At 43.0% G+C, this 18,598-nt stretch overlaps 1 long non-coding RNA gene across 1 annotated transcript; it reads left to right on the top strand.

Moving 5' to 3' along the window:
• Positions 1-6,192: 6,192 nt before the first annotated feature.
• Positions 6,193-9,405, top strand: LOC101801508 (uncharacterized). The gene is made up of 4 exons (XR_001188519.5): positions 6,193-6,652; positions 7,932-8,057; positions 8,159-8,263; positions 8,566-9,405. It is a non-coding gene; the product is annotated as an uncharacterized lncRNA (long non-coding RNA).
• Positions 9,406-18,598: the final 9,193 nt, after the last annotated feature.

Here is an 18,598-nt window from a genome sequence, read left to right as displayed (position 1 = left end):
GGACCTAAGGTGCTTCCCAGTCACCAAGTGGGGAAATTGATGCATTTGGTAGCCACTCAAATAGACTTACTTGCCATTTGGGAAAGTACCTACACTTTTTTTTTTTTTGAGGGCTGAGGGGGGTATCATGATGACTGCTTTCATCAGGCGGTGCATTTTCATGGCAGAATGATGCCTGTTCTCTTGACAAAGCAGCAGACTGTTTCTGAAACAGAAATCTTCAGGTCCTGCCCCTGCCTGTACTTGCTGTGTCATCTCTGACCCCTTGCAAAATGCAGCAATGATCGCTCCTTTCCTGTTTGCAGCCTCGCTGTGCACTTTTTTTTAACAGCGGAGAGGTCTGCCCTGTGAGTCTGCAAATGTCTTTTGCAGAGACCACATTGTCAAAAACATCACTTCATATAACTCTCTGCACTCGAGTTCTGCAAGACTAAATGGAGCTGAAGTGCTCAGCCCGTGGTTGGAGTGGCGCTGAGGCAGGCTGCTGGTCTGTTTTTTGGTTGAAGCTCAATTTAATTACCGTAGTCATCCATTTTGAGCTGTGGCTTTTGTTATCTACTTTGGAACTTAGTTTGAGATGTAAAAACATCAGAATATAATTGTGGGGGTCACAGAACTGAAGGTAATTGGTTCTCTTGTGATCTGTCTTCTTTGTTGTCCAAGTCTTACCTTCTCTGATGGGTTGACCCTGGCCAACAAGCAGCTAAACCCCAATCCAGTCACTCACTTACACCCCCCACAGTGGGACGGGGGAGAGAATCAGAAGGCCAAAAGTGAGAAAAACTTGTGAATCAAGATAAAGACTGTTTGATAGGTGAAGAAAACAAAACAAAAAAAGAGGTGATGCATTTGCCATTTCACCTCACACTAAACAAACTGATTCCCTACAAGCCTTCCAGCAATACCTGCTTTGATAAAACTCCAACACAGTTTTATTGCTGAGCACGACGTTATATGACAAAGCATATCTTTTGGTGAGTATCGGTCACCCCTCCCAGCTGTAGTCATAAATGTAAAACACAGCACTGTGTGAGCCAGGCCCAGTACAGCTACCCACTGCCAAAATGCAGCTCTTTCCCTGTACAATGTACATTCGTGCTGCCCACAAATACAGCATGTGCTGTGGTTATTTTGGTTTCTGTCTATGACCTGATGGGAAATCTCCGAGCTTTTGCACGGGAGAGAAGTCAGATCCACCTCTTCTCAACAAGCACAAAACATGAAAATGTTTTCTGAAATGCTTTCTAAAACACTCCTTACCCTTTGCACACAAGCAAAGTTAATCACCAAGAGGTCTTGAAAACTGAACTTGCTAAGAAATTATATTGGAACAAGCTGTTTGCATTTCATTTCTGATTCATTTATCTTTAACCATTTTTCCAGTTTCCATTTTCATGCAGAAAGGAATGTCTTCTCTGGAAGCTGTAGAGCCCTTGACAGTAAGTCTGGCTTTGGCTCTGAAAGGGTTTAGTCATGAGTCTTCAGAAATGGGTGTGTTAGCAAAGGGATCTCCAGTTTTATCTCTGTTCTTGTGCTGTGAGTATAAACAGTCTTTTTCTGATTCTGATTTGCGGGCTTGTGATTGTTTGGCTTATTTCTTCTGAAATTACAAATATTCAGGAAGTCTTAAGGATAAGGATTTTCATTTGCAGGGCATTCTTGCTGTCTCGATGGACTGCACGAGGCCATCACTGTCCCACCGTCCTGCTAACCCCACAGCGGACTGACTCACAGTTTCAGAATAGTTTTTTTTGTTAACAGAAATTCTAGACGTTTTCTGCCAAAGCCGGCAAACAAGTCAAATATAAGCTTGAAATCTAAGAGAAGGGGTATTTTCTTTTCAGTTCCCTCTAAAGCATCTAAATACAAGTAGTTCAATAAGAGGCCACTCTTGCTTCCCCTCAGAGGACTGGTTATGTTCTGAGTCTCCAAGAAGTCTGATACTCTGAAGTGTGACCAAGCCTTGTTCCAAGTACCTGCTCCCTGGGAAACAGATGTAAGTGAGGCAGCCACAACAATTTGTTCCAGGTCTGCCAGACAGCCTGTGGCTATTAACAGCACATTTCTGGGGCCTTATTTTATTAGGCCCACTCTCCCACTGGCTGTACACCCAATAGTATACCCTAGTGATGGCAATCCCAATATCTACTGCCAGTCTTCATAGCTCTTGTCAGAGGTTCTTGCAATGAGAATGTATCTTTAAATCACATCTTTCAGATTGTTGTATTTGGGTATTTGGGCTGCTTCAAGAGAAGCCTTGCTAGCTTTTGAGTATTAGCTGTTATCTCTACGGTATCACCTTCTGCTACAGGAGTGTCTAGGAGCCAGTATGATTATCAGGCATTTCCATTCAAGCTCAGAGAGCCCCTGCCCTGCCACACTGATTCATTTGGGGATGGCAGTCATCACAGCTCGCTGAGCCTGCTGTGCCCTGAGTGGGATTTGGACAGCGTTTCCTCACCAAAGTCATAACTAATAGAGGAACACAAGCACATCAGTGGAGCTGCTCATCTCAAAGCGGAATGGCCCTCAAATTCCCTTTCCCTTTCTAGGGCCCGAGACAAGGTTTTTCTTCTCAAAATGCTACTCCTTGCTCCTCTCCTTTTCACAAATGGCAGTTTGTCACACAGAAAAAGAAATAACTTAATGACTTGTGGTCAGCTTACAGGTATGTCAGCAGTATTGAGGGCACTTTGTGAAGAGAGAGAATTGTGTCGTAGCACTGATTAAAACCGGAACCCAAATGAAGAAAAATAATATCCTACAAATAGCACAGCAGGCATTGTAAGAGAGGTGACCACTGTTTCCTGCTAGCAGCTCTATCCTTTCAGCATTGCCTTGGTCTTTCCAGAAGGAGTCTCTGGACAAGCAAAATTGCAGAGTAGTCCATGTGTGGACCAGAGATACCTTGGGAAGCAAGCATTTGTTCACACTTTTCTTGAGGTACCAAGAAAGCTGAAGGAAAATGTAGAAGTAAAAACTAAATGCTATTTGTAAGACTCTGAGCTGATACTTTCCCTCGAACACATTGTGGCATGTGATAGAAACCACAGGAATCCTTTCCAGGATATCACTGGGGAAAGACAGTCCCGTCTAAAATCAAACCTCACTTTGGAAACCTCTTCCTCTAGCAGCTGAGCATTAGACACTTCTTCCCTTTGGAGCTGCTTGCCTGACACCTGATTATTTTTTCCCTTCCTGCAGAACTTTCAATCTAAAAATATGTTTTGGGCTGGAAAAACAGACTCAATTCTCTATGAATGCTCAGGATCCAATTGTTTCCATTCCCCATAAAAAACAGAAAGGCAGCCTTCTGAAAAACTCTTCTGCAGTTAGTTCTGCGGTTGCAAGACAAAAGAAGTAGGTGTTTTTATCTAAATAAATGTACAGTGAAGGAGTAGCATCAACACTCAAAATAAGCAATCTGAGAAAGAGAAACCAAGACAGATATTACATGCTTTCCAAGCAATTGCTGCTACAGCTGTATATTTAATATACCGAATGAAATATATATGTATATATATACATATATTTGTTCTTACACTATTGTAGCTTTTTTGCTGATGCCCAAGTAGCAAGTCTTGTTTATCAAAGCAGAGGTGTGAGAGGTAAAATTTCAGCAAAGTACTGATGAATTTTACCCATGTAAAACTTCATTGAAAGGTAACTGCAAGTTACTGGCTGGCCATAACACTGGTACCTGTAGCTGAGAGATAGAGTACAGACTTTCTGCTTGCTCAGAGACATCACCTTAAAAGAGGAAACAATCCCAAAGAATCCTTCATAAAGTCATAATGATAAAACACCTTTAGCATGTTAAATTCTCAGATAACACAAAGAAACTGTGAATACTGTGATAGGATAGCGATGAAGGACATCTGTCGTCTGCACCTGATAGAACAAGATGTGGCTTAGATTTCAAAAGGCTAGAATAAATGTGAAGGATTTGATGTCTGATCAGTTTATATCCCTAGAGGAATACATTTTCAAGCTACTGACCTCCCAGAACAGCTTCAAAAGCAAGACCCCAGACATTTCTAGAAACTAATTTTCTCCACCATTTGTCCAGTTCAATTCTCTTACACTTCAAAACTCTTACACTTAGCCTTATCCTGAGCTGGAAGCTGGTTACAAGACCCAATTGCTACTAAAGACAGCACCTCTAGCAGTTCTGCTCCCACTGTCATTAGACACATAGGCTTCCCCCACACAACAAATTTGAATCTGTATTTACACATTCACATATAAGAGAAAAAAAATGAGCTACTCACTGATTTATCAAGCTTGTTTTATCAGACCGTGTCGCCTTCGTCTTTGTGAACAAACATATAGTTAAACCCTATATCTGAAAATAGGAAACGGCACTTCCTGTGTGATCTGTTGCAAAACATTACAAGAATCAAGGGCACAGTTCTTCTTTCTGAAAATTATCAGTTTCCAACCCAAGTTCTGAACAGAGGGATGAAGTGGGTGTGTACTTCTTCTGCCTCTGCTGAAATTCAGTGCCTAAACTATTTATTTCTCTACAGGGTTAAGGCTAGGTGGTTAAATTCAATCATGTTCTCAGGACAGCAAGTATTTGCAGCTGCTCTAGATGATTCTGTAGCTCAGCAGAGAGTGGTACGAAATATCTGGCATACAGAATGTGTGATTTTTAAATTATATTCAGGTCTCCAAAATGACTGTTGAAACAATCCCACAAAGTTAGACTTCATTCATGTGGTCTCTTACTGACTTCTACATAATTTCTACGTGGTTCCCAGTTCTCCCTTTTGTCGTCACTGGTGAGAAAGAACCTGTAAGCAAAAAGATACATCTAAAAAATACATCTATACCATACATGCCATGTTAGACAGCATCACACCTGCCTCTTGTGAGTCTTGTGAAGGGAAACAGGTCAGGGCCTTGAGCTAGCACACACTTCCTCGAGCTATGTAGGTCAGGCAGAGCACGGTGGTGCTGGAGCTACCTTCCCTCCAGCTGTGAGACCAGCTCATGCAGTCCGCACCACACCATCCTGTGGGATGCATACCCGTCCTCAAACACGTTGTGAGGTTTGGAAAGTCATTTGTAATGACTTGTGGTTCTCGGAGGCTGTCGTGTGAGGAGGGCTGGAACCTGCAGCTCGTTCCCTTTTTGATGTGGTGGCATTGCAGCAATTGAGAAGCAATAGGAAGATTGAAAGCAATAGGGAGAAAGAGGTAAGAATTGGTAATGCTTCAAAGGCAGGACAGGAAGTATAGCTGAGTGCACAGGCTGTCATCATGGACTTGCTTTTGAAACATTTATTTTACCAATTCCATTGGCACCCCTACATCAACAATCCCCAGCTGCTGGAGTGACGGATGATGCCTGTGTAGGTGACCATTATAAACCAGGACTGATGAATATTACGTCCACTCATCTGCCCCCTGAGGGGTCCTGTTACGTTGTCATTGCAAGTTATAGCAAAACTACATGTTTGCATTTTGCAGCTATTTAGCAGCAGCTGTTGACCATTCTTCCTGCTGGGTGGCTTCCTGCAGTATTACTCAGCGTAAGGCTGGATTTTGCCAAAATTATAGCCGGATTTTGTCATTTCCTAGAAAATCTATGTGGAGTTTCAATAGAAACAGCGATAGATAACCTGATCACTAACACTGCAGGGAGTATAAAAGAGGTTCACAGAGCCGTGAGCTGTCGCAGAAGGTGTGCCTAAGCGAGACGTTAGGAAGAGGGGTCTCTGTGGTGGCTGAAAGAGCATCAACTTTTCCTTTTGATCTGGAGGGGAGTGTGCAGATTTTGCTGTAAATGCAGACTGCAAACCACTGAAAATCTTAAAGCCTGGGCAGAAGGGGCCTTCCCTACAGGAACACAGTGTGTAATAGCGAGACTCAACCCACATTTTCTCTCCATCCCACCTCCATCTGAGCTGCAGTCTGAATTTGAAATCATGTTTTCTTTTACCATTTCCTACTCAAGATATAGGCTGATAACTCAGCAGTTTTATTTGTAAATTTAAACTTTTGTGGGCTACTGTCTTGGGTAAAGAAATGCTTAGCTTGCAGTTTCAAAAATCCTTGTCTAGGACACTTCACTTTTACTGCCCTATGAGAAAGAGGGGTGGTCACCAAGAGAAAGGGTTTGTCTCAGTTCCTGAGTGAAGCCAGGGGCTGTGGGTGGGTATAAATGTCTAGGGGTACCAGAGGGAATGCTTGCTTTCTCCTGCCCTCTTGTCTTGTGACACTGACACTTCCCTTTGTGTTTTTCAGAGGCTTTCTGGAGTCTGCTTTTTGTTTGCTCTATCAGTTTGCCCAAACAAAAAAAACAGCTACTGCTGAAAATAGCAGAACCAACATGTAAGTGATGGCAGAAGTTTGGGAAACTTAGCAAATGCAGCACTTTGGACTAGAATACCTCCCATGCACGAGAAGGAAAAAGACCTAGTTGTGTGGACAGCACCCTATGCAGACAGTGCTTTCTAAACATGTGTGGACAAAGGAATTGTATACAAACCTGCAAGAATTCATATATTGACAGAATTGCTAAAATCTGAAGTCTCTCAGGAATGGATAAATTCCTGTTTCCGTTTTCTCTCTTGCTGAGACCAGTCTAGGAAAAATCCCAGAAGAAGTCATTGTTGGAGTTAGATGCTAGCTTCACAGTCTGTAAGGTAAGCAGGGGTTTGAGCGTGGCATAGTGGGTTCAATGGATTCTTGGGATGGAGAATGCTGAACTCATGACTTAGCATTTGGGAAAGAAAGCACAATTTTGTACACGTTGCTTTGAAAGAGTTCTAATTTTTCATCCCTCCAGTCTTGAGTGCTCAGGTGGAAAACAAGTAGACAGTGTTTTCAAGCTGTCTGAGCTCCCATTGCTCTGACCTTTGAAAATCAGGCACAGTTTGTTTCCAAAACACTTGTGAAAATAATTTGATATGCTTCCGAAAGATTGATGGAGATGAAAATAAAGGAAAGAAGAAAGATTCAAAAGAGGAGAAGCATGTCATATTGAACACTTAATTTTAAGCACCTGGAACCACTTTTTAAATTGTATTTAGCTAAATTATTATTTTTTTTTTTTTATTGTAGAAGATAGGGCTTGTTAGAAAGGATAGGACAACCTGAAAATCCCTTTTCCAGGGATTCTGAAGAGATCCAGGAAAAGGAGTGAAATATTCATCGGTCTAGAAAGCATGCCCTGTGAGAAATCATTGGGAAAGGTCTAGATAATCTTTGGAGAGCTCTCAGACTTCTATTCTACAATTTTATTCTTAGCATGTTTCCTGTAAGGGACTAGTGAACTTTGTGAACCTTAACCAATTCAAAGAACTTCCTAGGAAGTGGAAGCAAAGAAAGCAGTTAGATAAAAACCTCCCAAACTGGGAGACATTGCTAGCTGCAGGGTGCTTGCCCTGTAAAAGTAGAGAGATGCTTGGGTTCTGCATCTGTTAAATTAGGCAGGTTAAGAAGGGAAGAAAAGAGTACATGAACTTTACTATGCTGATCAATTGAAATTCTATAAAAAGGGAAGCACTGCTGAAGAGAAGAGTCAAAAAAAAAAGAAAAAAGAAAAATTGCTGCAGCAAAACTGTCTGCGTCTTACTCAGCTGGGACTTTCTGGAAGCTGCCATAACACCACTACTGGCAAACCTGAAACAAGTGAAGTAGATGTTTTGTTCTGTAGAAAAATTTTGCTGACTCTCCTCATGCTTTCAGGGATGGGCATGTGGCAGCTTTGGTTGAGCATGAGGAGGGGCACACAGGAAGAATTTGCAAGGTCTATTATAGGTGATTGTTTCAGCATTTCTGTGTAATATTTGTTAGCATTAGGTAGATAATGAAAACCCTATACTGCTCTTGCTGTGTACAGTGCTGCTCTGTAAACATTTGCTGCATTATAAACATTTGCAGATGCCCATGTACAATTATACTATGGCATTTTCTCTTGAGATGTCCAACAGGTAAAAACATCAAAGCAGGCACAGCTTATAACCATACTTGGAGAGTCCTAATGTTGGTCCTTGCCTTGACTCAACTGAAAAGCTTCCATTTTATGTAACTCTTTTCTGCTTTCAGGTAAGTGCTATAAACAGCGATCTACTTCCTGGAAGGGAAAACAAAGATAGCCAGCTCCCCTGGTTCTCTGCCTGGTTCTGCTTTCATTTCTTTCATTTCAGAGTCCTTCAAGCTACGTGTTGCAGGCTGTAGGAGTTGGCTTTCGCACCCATAGCTGGTAGCCAGCTGGCCAGTCTATGGGCTCCCTCTATAGTCAATAGATAGAGGTAGGTATTTGCAGAGGGTAACTGCCTCTGTCCTAAGCTATGCCACCTTAGGCTAGAATGGATCACCATACGGAGGCATCTCTCTTTAGCGACAGAAAGAGCCTAGGCAATGAGTTCAGACTAGACAGCCAGCTTTTACATTGATAAAACTGGATTAGACAGTCCAAACAAACGTTTTGGATACCTTGAATGAAATCTCTGGGGCTTTTGGTGACAATAAATTACTTTTTATTTTGGAAAAAAATATCAAAGCAAATATTTTAGATTTTTGTGCTTTGGGGCTGAGCTTGTTTTTTTATCAGGTAAGCCTGATGATGCTGTCTACATCCTCTGCTAAAGAAGAAGAGACCTGTGCTACGGAGGTAAAGATCAGTTCTGCTGATGAACCACAACAGATGCAGGAACAGATTTAGAGTCACTACGAAAACTGCACCCTGCTTACGCCTCTGAACACGGTACATGTTCCACATCATGTTACAGAAGTGATGCTGCAAAGGCCATCCTCCTCTTCCACTATGTCCTCATAGCCATGCACATGTTCTGAAGAGCCATCATGTTTTAGAAGAGTTGGGAAGATCCATAAAAGCAAAACACGGTTGCTATTGATGGCATGTGAAAGTTGCACTGTCAGCCACTCAGGAGTCTCAGTACTGCCACACAGCTTTGGGGCGTTTCATAAAGCCCAGGGGGAGACTTGACAACTGAGATATAAGTTAACCATGAGATCAACATATTTTTAAGATATTCTGAGTTGCAGAGAACAGGAAGAACTTTACTAGGAAATATCTACACAATTTGCCCTTCATGTGAACCTCTTGGGTACACACATCAAAAAGCCTTGGTCAGTCTGCAGGAGCCACCATCCAGCAGAGGGACTCTTACTTCACAGGTGTGCAGGACCAGGATTTATTTAATGTATGCCATCCAGATACTTCTCAGATTGCAATTTCTTCTTTTTTTTTTCCTCTCATAATCATGTCTGTAGTTTGATTAGCGTAAAACGTGATTTCTTCACAGATACTACGGTGTTGTTCTCACTGCATTTATGAGATGAATCTATATAGTTATAACCACTATGCAACAAGGAAGCTGAAGTGCCAAGATTATTAATAACAGCATCAAGCATACGCTTGTTCTAGGAACCTGGTTTATGAATTATTTTCCTCCAAAGCAATGCATGATGGTGGAGAACAATTCCCATGTGTTGTAGCTGCACCCTTGTGCTTCTGGTTCTTGGTCTTCACCTTGGGCCCTGGAACATGATGAACAAAACCTCAGAGGCCACCTATGAAAAGCTAAGTTTACATGTAAAGGAAAGGTGCTTATTTTACTTGGTAGCAGTAGACATTAAGGATAGGTTGGACAAATTCAGGTCTGTGTACCTACATCCCTTGGTGGATTTTGTGCCGGCCTTATGACATGCTTGCAGATTCCAGTAGTATTTCTAGCACTAGACTAGGCATCTCTGAAATGTGAGTCTTACAGGATTTTCCTTCATGGCTATCTGCAGGGCTCCTCAATGAAACTGACTCCTAAAGACACAACCAGCCCCAAATACTTTTCAGTCTGCTCAGAGACTGGCCCTACACTCCTGTGCAGCTATCTGGTAGAGTCTCCTTACCTTCTATGAATACCACCCATAGAGAGGGAGTTCAGCAGTCTGAAGCCAACCTGCTAGCCATGTTACAGCAATTTAAGGACATACTCAATCTGTCCCTAATCAGCTCCCAAGAGCTTTTACTCACAGGACAGAGATACCATTTCCTTTGTAGCTTCTGTAGATAACAGAAAAACACTGGACTTAGGTAAGTCAGCAAAATGTCCTTTGATACAGTCCATGGCAAACTAACCACACCACAGAATCTGTGATACCGCAGACTGTGCGGTTCTCTATCCCCACCAACTGGGGATCGCTGTGGTGTCTTCGGTACTACAGTGTGGTAAATTTTATTGTATTCTCTGTCTCTCTTTTTGTAATGTAGTACTAATTGCTGTCTCATAACAGGAAAGGAATAGCTAGTTTACATCTTGGTCCACAAATGAGAAATCTTACACCTGCACTGTTAGCTGCAGACAAGCTCTCTGTGCCACTGTGCAAAACAATGTCATTGTTAGCAAGTGTGATGTGAAGCCACATCCCTCTCTATTTGTCGTGCTCTCAGGTCACATTGCAGTAATTGTTTTATGCAGGTATATTTAGTGCCTGCAAACCAGTTTGCTGTCCTTCTTGGAAGAGATTAAATGTTAAGATGAAAGCAAGTGATAAAAAGTGATAAAAAGTGATAAAAGTGATAAAAATAACTTCAACTGAAAAGCCAGCTCATCAAGAGAATTCAATGGAAAGGTGTTTTTTATGCCTAGGCTGTACTAAAATATGTCAGGATAAAGTCTTAAGTAAAGCTTTAAGTGGATCTCAGCTAAAAAGTTTCTTTGCATTGCCTCACGTGCAGTTGGATTCACCTGGAATCTCAAAACCAAACAATCCCCCAAATGTTTCTTTGGGGAATTAACATCTTACAGGGATGCTCCATTTTATAAGACTTAAAGTCTCAACGCATTTTCAATCCTACTAGCACTTGTCCTCAAATAGTGGTGAAGTTTACTGTCTGCTACAGTTTTTCACACTGATGAGGGACCATTTCTTATCTCCTTCTTCCTGTGTTAAATTCATTAAATATTCAATACCCACAGAGTGCTCACCACTGACACTTCCAGCTACCATCCAGTGCTCTCCCCTCACCCAGTTCACTGAAGAGACGGTCGGGTAGGTCTGGGCCCCGCAAACCTCTGTTCATTCACTGAAACAGGGAAGTCAGTCCTGAAATGTGTCTTAACATTGTCTGAGAAAAAAGCCTAGAAAAATCAGTGCCTGAGGCACTGGACATCGGCTGCAACCAGGAAAAGCTGTTGTATGAGTGCTGTAACAAGTGAAAGCAGTTTATCACCTAGCTTGAGAAACAGTGTGAAGGAGAAGAGGATGCCTTACAAGAAGGGAAGACGTACTGACAAGCATTGGAGCCCCACTGTGTGGGTGAGAGAGGACACCTGACTGTCTCCTCCAGCTCGAAAGAAGGAAAGGACCTAGTGGCAGAGAGAGAGAGAAGACAAGAAGCTGGGCCTGGAAGTTATTTAAGGGTCACCAGAGTTTGAGAAGGCCTCTGAGATTTTCATGTTCCCAACTGAAAGTTGAAGGCAGGCAAGCTTAAGAATTTGGTGGTGTTATGAGTTCATTTCAGCAGAAAATTGTAAACCACAGAAAGTTTTGTATCTCATCTCTGGGTTAATTTATTAATGCATTTGGGGTTTGCATTGATACAATAACCACAAAACGTATTTGGGTTATAATGTGTTTCTAATTAAAAGAGCAACACCCATACCAGAAAGAAGACTCGGGTGTCAGGTAGCCAAAATTCTCATCTAAGAACTACAAGAGGTTACACTGCATGGCCGCAAATACACAATTTCATTGATTTAGGTGGTCCATCTCTTCTTTTTTACATGTTTATCATAAATTAGAGGAGAAAGACATTAGTAGGGTTAATCTGGATGTTTCTAAAACTGACAACCGACCCTGAAAAATGTTATACAAATCCTCAAAAGTATCAAGTCCATCAGTAAATTCAGTGGTGGATCTCAAAGTTGTGACAGAACCTGGCTTTAAACCGATTATCATATACAGACCTGTGAAATCCCAGGCCTTCAGGGGGAGGTGCACTCACTCAGACTAGTTTTGGATTTCCCCAGGGTGGTGCCATATCTCTTAAATTTGCAATGCTGCAACCAAGTCTGTCTACTGAGATGACAGATGCTGATAGTTGGGCTGGTCTTTGGGGCAAGTGTAATGTTCAATCTTTTGTTAAGGGGGAAAAGGAAACACCTGATACATAAATCCAAGAATTTAATGCTAGTGTAATTGAACTCTTAGTGCTCTAATCCAAACATCTTTATTAGTCCAGATCTGATAATTACAGAAATGGAAAAAAAAAAAAAGAGAGAAACAAACCATCAAACAAACAAACAAGAATACTTCTGGGCAGAAACATCTTAATGATAATAGTAATAATAGTAGTAGTGTTGAAATTGTTATATACACACTTTGCAGTTTCTACCCCTTTCACAAGTGTAGTGCTTACTCTTCCACTGCTCTTCTGAGCCCTAGGGTCAGTGGCTTCACCCTGTTGGTCCCTTGTAAAAGGATCCCTCTACACCTTGTCTTGTGTCCCCAATTCTCAGGGCCTCTGCTATCATACCATGACTGTGTACAGCATCATGTCAGAGCCATAAATATCTCTTTCTACAAGAGATATTTATGTTATTACTTGTTACTGCCATCTGTATAAAAACTGTGGTTGTGCTCCACATTGGTAAGCAGAACTAAGACAAATTAAATATAGCCACCTGCTCAGCTGTTGCAGCTAAACCAAGCAAAAATAAAGTTTTGGGCAGGTTAAGATGGGTTCAGGCAAAGAAAGCCTGTCCAGTATCAGTCCTGCAGCCTTGCACACTCAGCACACAGCCCGTGGCTGGTACTAGCAGCAGCAACACCATATCACTGGGTGGGCTCTGGGGCTACAGAAGATGCACAGAGAGCAGTGTCTCCATTTACAGGGTTATAAAAGTCTCTCCCTTGTCAGTGTAATGAGGCAAAACTTGGTGAATATTTCCTAAGGCAAAGATAGGAAGATATTTTAATATATTTCAATACATTGCTTATGTTTTTGAGCTGGAGACAGGCTAGAGGAACTCAGCAATGTCTCTGCTTCTTCCCCTTTCACTTGCCAGCCTTCTGTATGGGGCAGCTTTGCTCAGCTCCAGCTCTGGACAGCCAGCAGCGTGCAGGGAGACAAGGAGAAGCGGAGGGTCTGCTCTGGGGAAAGGGCTGGGGACAAAGGCACAGGTTTATCCTCTGGCCTGCTTAACAGCAGAAGAGAAATGAAGATGCTAGAGGCTTCTGAAAAGGAGGAAGCACTCCTTGGCAGAGGGAAGGCTGTGCTAAGGGAAGTGCCCCTGAGGAATAAAAAAGAGGGAAGGAAACTCAAGGCTGAAGAGTGTATTATACATGTAGTAGGCTGAAACCTGCGAGTAGGAGTGTTGCTAAAACAGCTCCTGGAATTAAGAGCAGTGCTAACTCATAACTTCATGTTTTCACCTCCTGTGGAGAGATGAGTGGGTTGGTCTTTCACCTCGCTGTGTTATCTCTTACCTTACAGATTATCTGCTGACACCAGGATTTTTTTAGCACTCTAAATGATGAGTGCAGAAACAGAGAATGTGGAACAAGTGAGTGGGATATTGAAGCTGGCTGACAGTGCAGCACCCAGACTGGTGGAGAAGCGTGTCCAAAGAGGTGAGAGGGAAGTAGAGGCAGGAGCTAACACATTGTTTGCAAGCCAAGGGGAGCCTGGAAATAACATAGCTCAGGAGGTACAAGGCCAGGCCTAGAAATGAGCTTGCAGGTGCTAGCTCGTATCCAAGTCATCATTTTACTCAACAGCAAGGAAGGCAGTGAGCCCAAAGATTGCCCTTTGGGCTGGACGTTGTTCCTTTTATCAGCTTAAGAAAGCTGGAGGAAGGATCTTTTTACCCCTCAAAATGCAAACACTCAGGTTGTCCCTGCTGTCACAGTCCAGGAATGTCCTTGTCCCTGAAGCAGGAGGAGAACCTGAATGACTCTCCAAAAGCTGGTCCTAGGTATGTTTTGGTGCATAGGCTGTAATAAGTGGAGAAGTCTGTTTATATTGCATGGTTGTGGGGACATCTGAGCTAGGTCCAGGACCAGCAGGACCAGCAGGTGTATAAACTTGCCCCAGCGAATTAGGCTCAGTTTTGTCTCTGCGGCAATTTCTGTGTGTGTGCACCAGCTCTGGCTGGGGTGGAGTTAACAGCCCCACAGCGCTGTGCTCTGCACGTGCAGCCAGAGCAGCCCCAGTGTTGCGGTATGGCACCGTGTGGTGGTTTTACTCGGATGGGCAGCCAAGCTCCACCTCAGCTGCTCTCTCACTCGCCCTCCTCAAAGGGAAAGGGGGAGAAAATACGATGGAAAGGGCTCAAAGGTTGAGATAAGGACAGGGAGATCGCTCAGCAATTATCATGATGGGCAAAACAGCCTCAGTGTAGGGAGATAAACATAATTTATTACCTATCACTAGTGGGCTAGCAAAGCGAGAAACTAAAAGCAAACAAAACCCACTTTCCCCCCATACACCCTCTTCCACCTCCTCCCCCTGAGCGGCACAGGGGAATGGGGACTGTGGACTGTGGTCAGCCCCTAACACTTCGTCTCTGCCACTCCTTCACGGTCCCTCTCTGCCCCTGCTCCCCATGGGGTCCCTCCCATGGGATGCCGTCCTTCCCGAACTGATCCCACGGGGGCTGCCCACAGGCAGCAGCCCTTCAAGCACTGCTCCCACATGGCTCCGTCCCACGGGGTCCATCCATCCATCCCCCAGGAGCAAACTGCTCCAGCACGGGTCCCCCATGGGTGGCAGCTCCCCCCAGACCCCTGCTCCTGCGTGGGCTCCTCTCCACGGGCTGCAGCTCCGGCCCGGGGCCTGCTCCTGCGGGGGCTCTCCATGGGCTGCAGCCTCCTCCAGGCCACATCCACCTGCTCCACCGGGGGCTCCTCCACCCATGGGGGGGCTGCAGCGTGGAGATCTGCTCCATGTGGGACCCATGGGCTGCAGGGGGACAGCCTGCTCCACCAGGGGCCTCTCCCTGCACAGCCCGCAGGGGAACTGCTGCCGCCTGCCTGGAGCACCTCCTGTCCTCCTGCTGCTCTGACCTCTTGCACTGTAATGAGAGGGGGCCTCTTATTACAAAGACGTCCGTCCTCCCAAACAGCCACTACGTGTTGAGGCCCTGCTTCCCAGGATATGGCCGAACATCACTCATTGATGCAAAGTAGAGAATTATTGCTTTCTCTCTCTTTGCTTCTCTGAGGCTTTTGCTTGCTTGTTTGGTTTTCCCCCTCCTTGTTTTTTAATTATATTATCCTTATGTCAGCCAGTGAGCCTTTTTCCTTTTTTTTTTTTTTTTTTTTTTTTTTTTTTTTTTTTTTTCTTTTTTTTTTCTTGCCAACATACTTTCTTTTCTCTCTCTCCCTTTGAGGAGGGGAGTGAAAGAGCGGTTGTGGTGGAGTTCAGCTGCCCAGCTTGGTGAAACCACCACAGTGTGCCTCTATATTTGCTGTGTTGGCACATGTCTTGCTTTGAAATTTCTCTCTCCAAGCAAGGCCCTGAACTGCACATTTTAGAAATTGTGCTGTGGTTTAAAAGAAAAAAAAAAAAAAAAAAAAGGTGATTTCTAGCACCTAAAGCACATTGTCTTCTAGGTCCAACAGCATGTGTGACTTGCGAGAGCACTTCATTATTGTCAAGTAATCTGCAACACCTTTTGAATTTCACTCACCTTTTGCCAAAGAGCCTAACCTGTCAAGAGTGCGTGTTCCCAGGGCTGGGAAGCTGCCTGGGGCTGCCAGGGACAGGGGTCTGTCTGGAGACCACTGCCCTCAGCATCTAGTTGGAAGCAAAGTACCACTGGTGGGAGTGTGAATAAACTCTTCAGCTCTTTGGAGGCAATTACTCACCATTTCCCAAACTCAATGAGATTAGCTTAAGTAGTTTAGTATTAAGAAACAAAGTTTGATGTCATTTTCTTCCTTTCTTTCTTAGTTATATCATCCCAAAGTACTGCATGATTTCTGATGTCACTTCGGCAGGTGGTTTCTGTGGGTTGTTTCCCACTTTTCTGGCTGGAGAAAAGCCAGCAGGAATCACCACCAGCACCACTCTTGCATGACGTTCCTTGCTTCTCTCTCTCCCAGTTCTCCATTGCACTGCCTTGCACAGTTCTGTTGGTATTTTAGTTATTTTAAAAGTCTGGGAGATGTTTGGATATTTTGTTGTGTGCTACCAAATGGTCGTGGGTTAGAATAAGATCAGACTTTCCTGGCGCTGTGTCAAAGGTATCATAACTACAAAAGGGCAGAGAACATGAAACAGGAAAGTGGAGGGTTGTGAAACGTTAGATGAAAATCAAGATCTAGAAAGTTCAAACAGATTCAGACACATTTTAGAACTAGCTAGGGAAATGATATCAAACATGAAAAGTGGTGTTTAGCACTAGCTGATTATTTGGCATCACTCTCAGGTGTGATAGCTTGGTTCTAGAGGGTGGAGGGGGGAAGGTGGTTTTAGTGTGCTTTTGCAGTTTCGCAGTTTCTAGCTTTGCTAGTCCACTAGTGATAAGTAATGAATTATATTAATCTCCCTACACTGAGGCTGTTTTACCCAAGACAATAATTGCTGGGTGATCTCCTTGTCCTTATCTCAACCCTCAAGCCCTTTCCATCGTATTTTCTCTTCCTTTCTCTCTGAGGAGGGGGAGAGAGCGAGCGGTTGTGGTGGAGCTCAGCTGCCCAGCTGAGTAAAACCACCACAGAACAGCAATAATCTCTTTATTCCATCTCTCCATGATAATGATCAACTTTCCACCAACTTAATTAACAAGACTGGGCAAGGTATTTTGACATATATATCCACATTTCCACATGCAGCACCAGGAAATCCAAGTGACATCAAAGCTGAGTGTTTCTTGGTGCTTTCACAGTGGTGATTGCAGCTGATGACATCTCAGTACGTGAAAATGTGCTGATTCCAGCAATCTGGTTATGAGTAGATTGCAAAATTCTTATTTTTTCCTCATCATTACTCTTTATGTCACAACCACAGAAACTGAGGAAATGGTACATCTACTACCTGCTTTATTATTTTTTTTCCAAGGGAATATTATGACTGTGAAAAAAGGGCAGATTGCTGTTGACAAGTTTCTACATAAAACAGAATGTGTAACAGAGGAAATGGCAGTACCAGTTCCTTAATGGTATAGTAGTAGTGTAGTGCTTCACCTTGGTTTTGATCTGATGGTGCTGTTACCCACTACAGCTTCAGTGCATAGAAGAGCAAAAACTTTTGAGTATTTCTTAGCATCTCCCTGGATTCCTTCCTGGCTGATTGCATGTAAGATCAACATAAAATCCAGTGGATTTACAACATCAGAAATAAAATTTCACATTTAGAGAAGAGGCACAATGCTTCTTGGAGTATTTAATGTGATGTCTCTCCATTCTTGTAGTTCACACGGTAAAAGGAGCGTACCAGCTCCTTTTTTGCAGCCATGTTAGACAAAGAATGAGCCTTCTGAAGGGAAAAGCAACCCTTGCGATCTGCGATAATAATCCAAGGGAGATCAACCGTAATGAAGCATGCTTGAGGATTGGGTGGGGATTTGTACCTACCCTTTTGGGTTCTTAAATATCAGTGTTTCAAATAGAGCAGAAGTGAGCTCTACAGTAAGTCCAGCAAAAACTTTTTAACTTCTCTGTTTAAGGCTTCACATATCATTTGGGGTAGATTCTGATATTACTCTTCCTTTCCAATGATTTCAGAGCTGGACCAAAAAAAGAAACAAAGAATTTGGCCCTTTTGGCCCTTGTGATTGTCTTGTAACCTAGAGAGAATCCTAGTCTACTGCAGAAAACATTGCTGCATTATTGATGCACGTGCCTTTGGCACATTTTAATTTCACACTTAAAGATCACAGAATTTCATGGTGATGATGGACAGAAATGTGCATGTCTGGGGCATACCTGGTCTGTATCACTTTGAATGACATAGCAACATAAAAGGTGCATGGTCTTTGAAAAATTACTGTGAATTTCTGTAATTTAAAAAAATTGTCATGTCTTTATATGATTTTAAGTTCAGCAAGGCAATTAAACACTTACTGGAAACTAAGACTTTGGAGACCTTATTTCTTACTCCTTATCATTTCTTCTGAATAACCCGATTGCAGATATCATCCAGATCTGTGTTTTAAAATCAGAGAGTCATTGAATACTAACTTTAGCTAAAAGCAGTCTTTGCTTTGTTTTGGCCTTTTTTTTTTCAACAGCTACTGATAAAATAACTTGATCTGTGGTGAATCATTTCCTGTTTCACCCCTGCCCAATTTCGGTCAGACTACTACATTAAGTTTTGCGTTAAATTATCTTTTCCCTGAAATCTAGAAACCTAAAAAGTCAAGGTCACTCCCCACATGTACTTTCTACACTTGAAGGCAACTTGTTGGTGCTGTAAGTCATATGCAGGATTGATGGGGCTGGGGTCTCTTATTTGATCAATGACTTTTCCCTGCAGCCAGGAAGCCTGCCTCCTGACTGCCAATTGTGCCATTTAAGCTGCATGGGAAAGTGTCATTATTTGAGTGCTGCTCAGAAAAAAAAATTCCTTCTTCACCTTTTATCAAAATACAAAATAACAAAAGAATGTTATGTAA

Source organism: Anas platyrhynchos, chromosome 2 (genome assembly GCF_047663525.1).
Source record: "Anas platyrhynchos isolate ZD024472 breed Pekin duck chromosome 2, IASCAAS_PekinDuck_T2T, whole genome shotgun sequence".
Classification (NCBI taxonomy): Eukaryota; Metazoa; Chordata; class Aves; order Anseriformes; family Anatidae; genus Anas; species Anas platyrhynchos.
The sequence above is the reverse complement of the archived record's forward strand: the minus strand, read 5'-3'. Positions and strand labels throughout refer to the sequence as shown.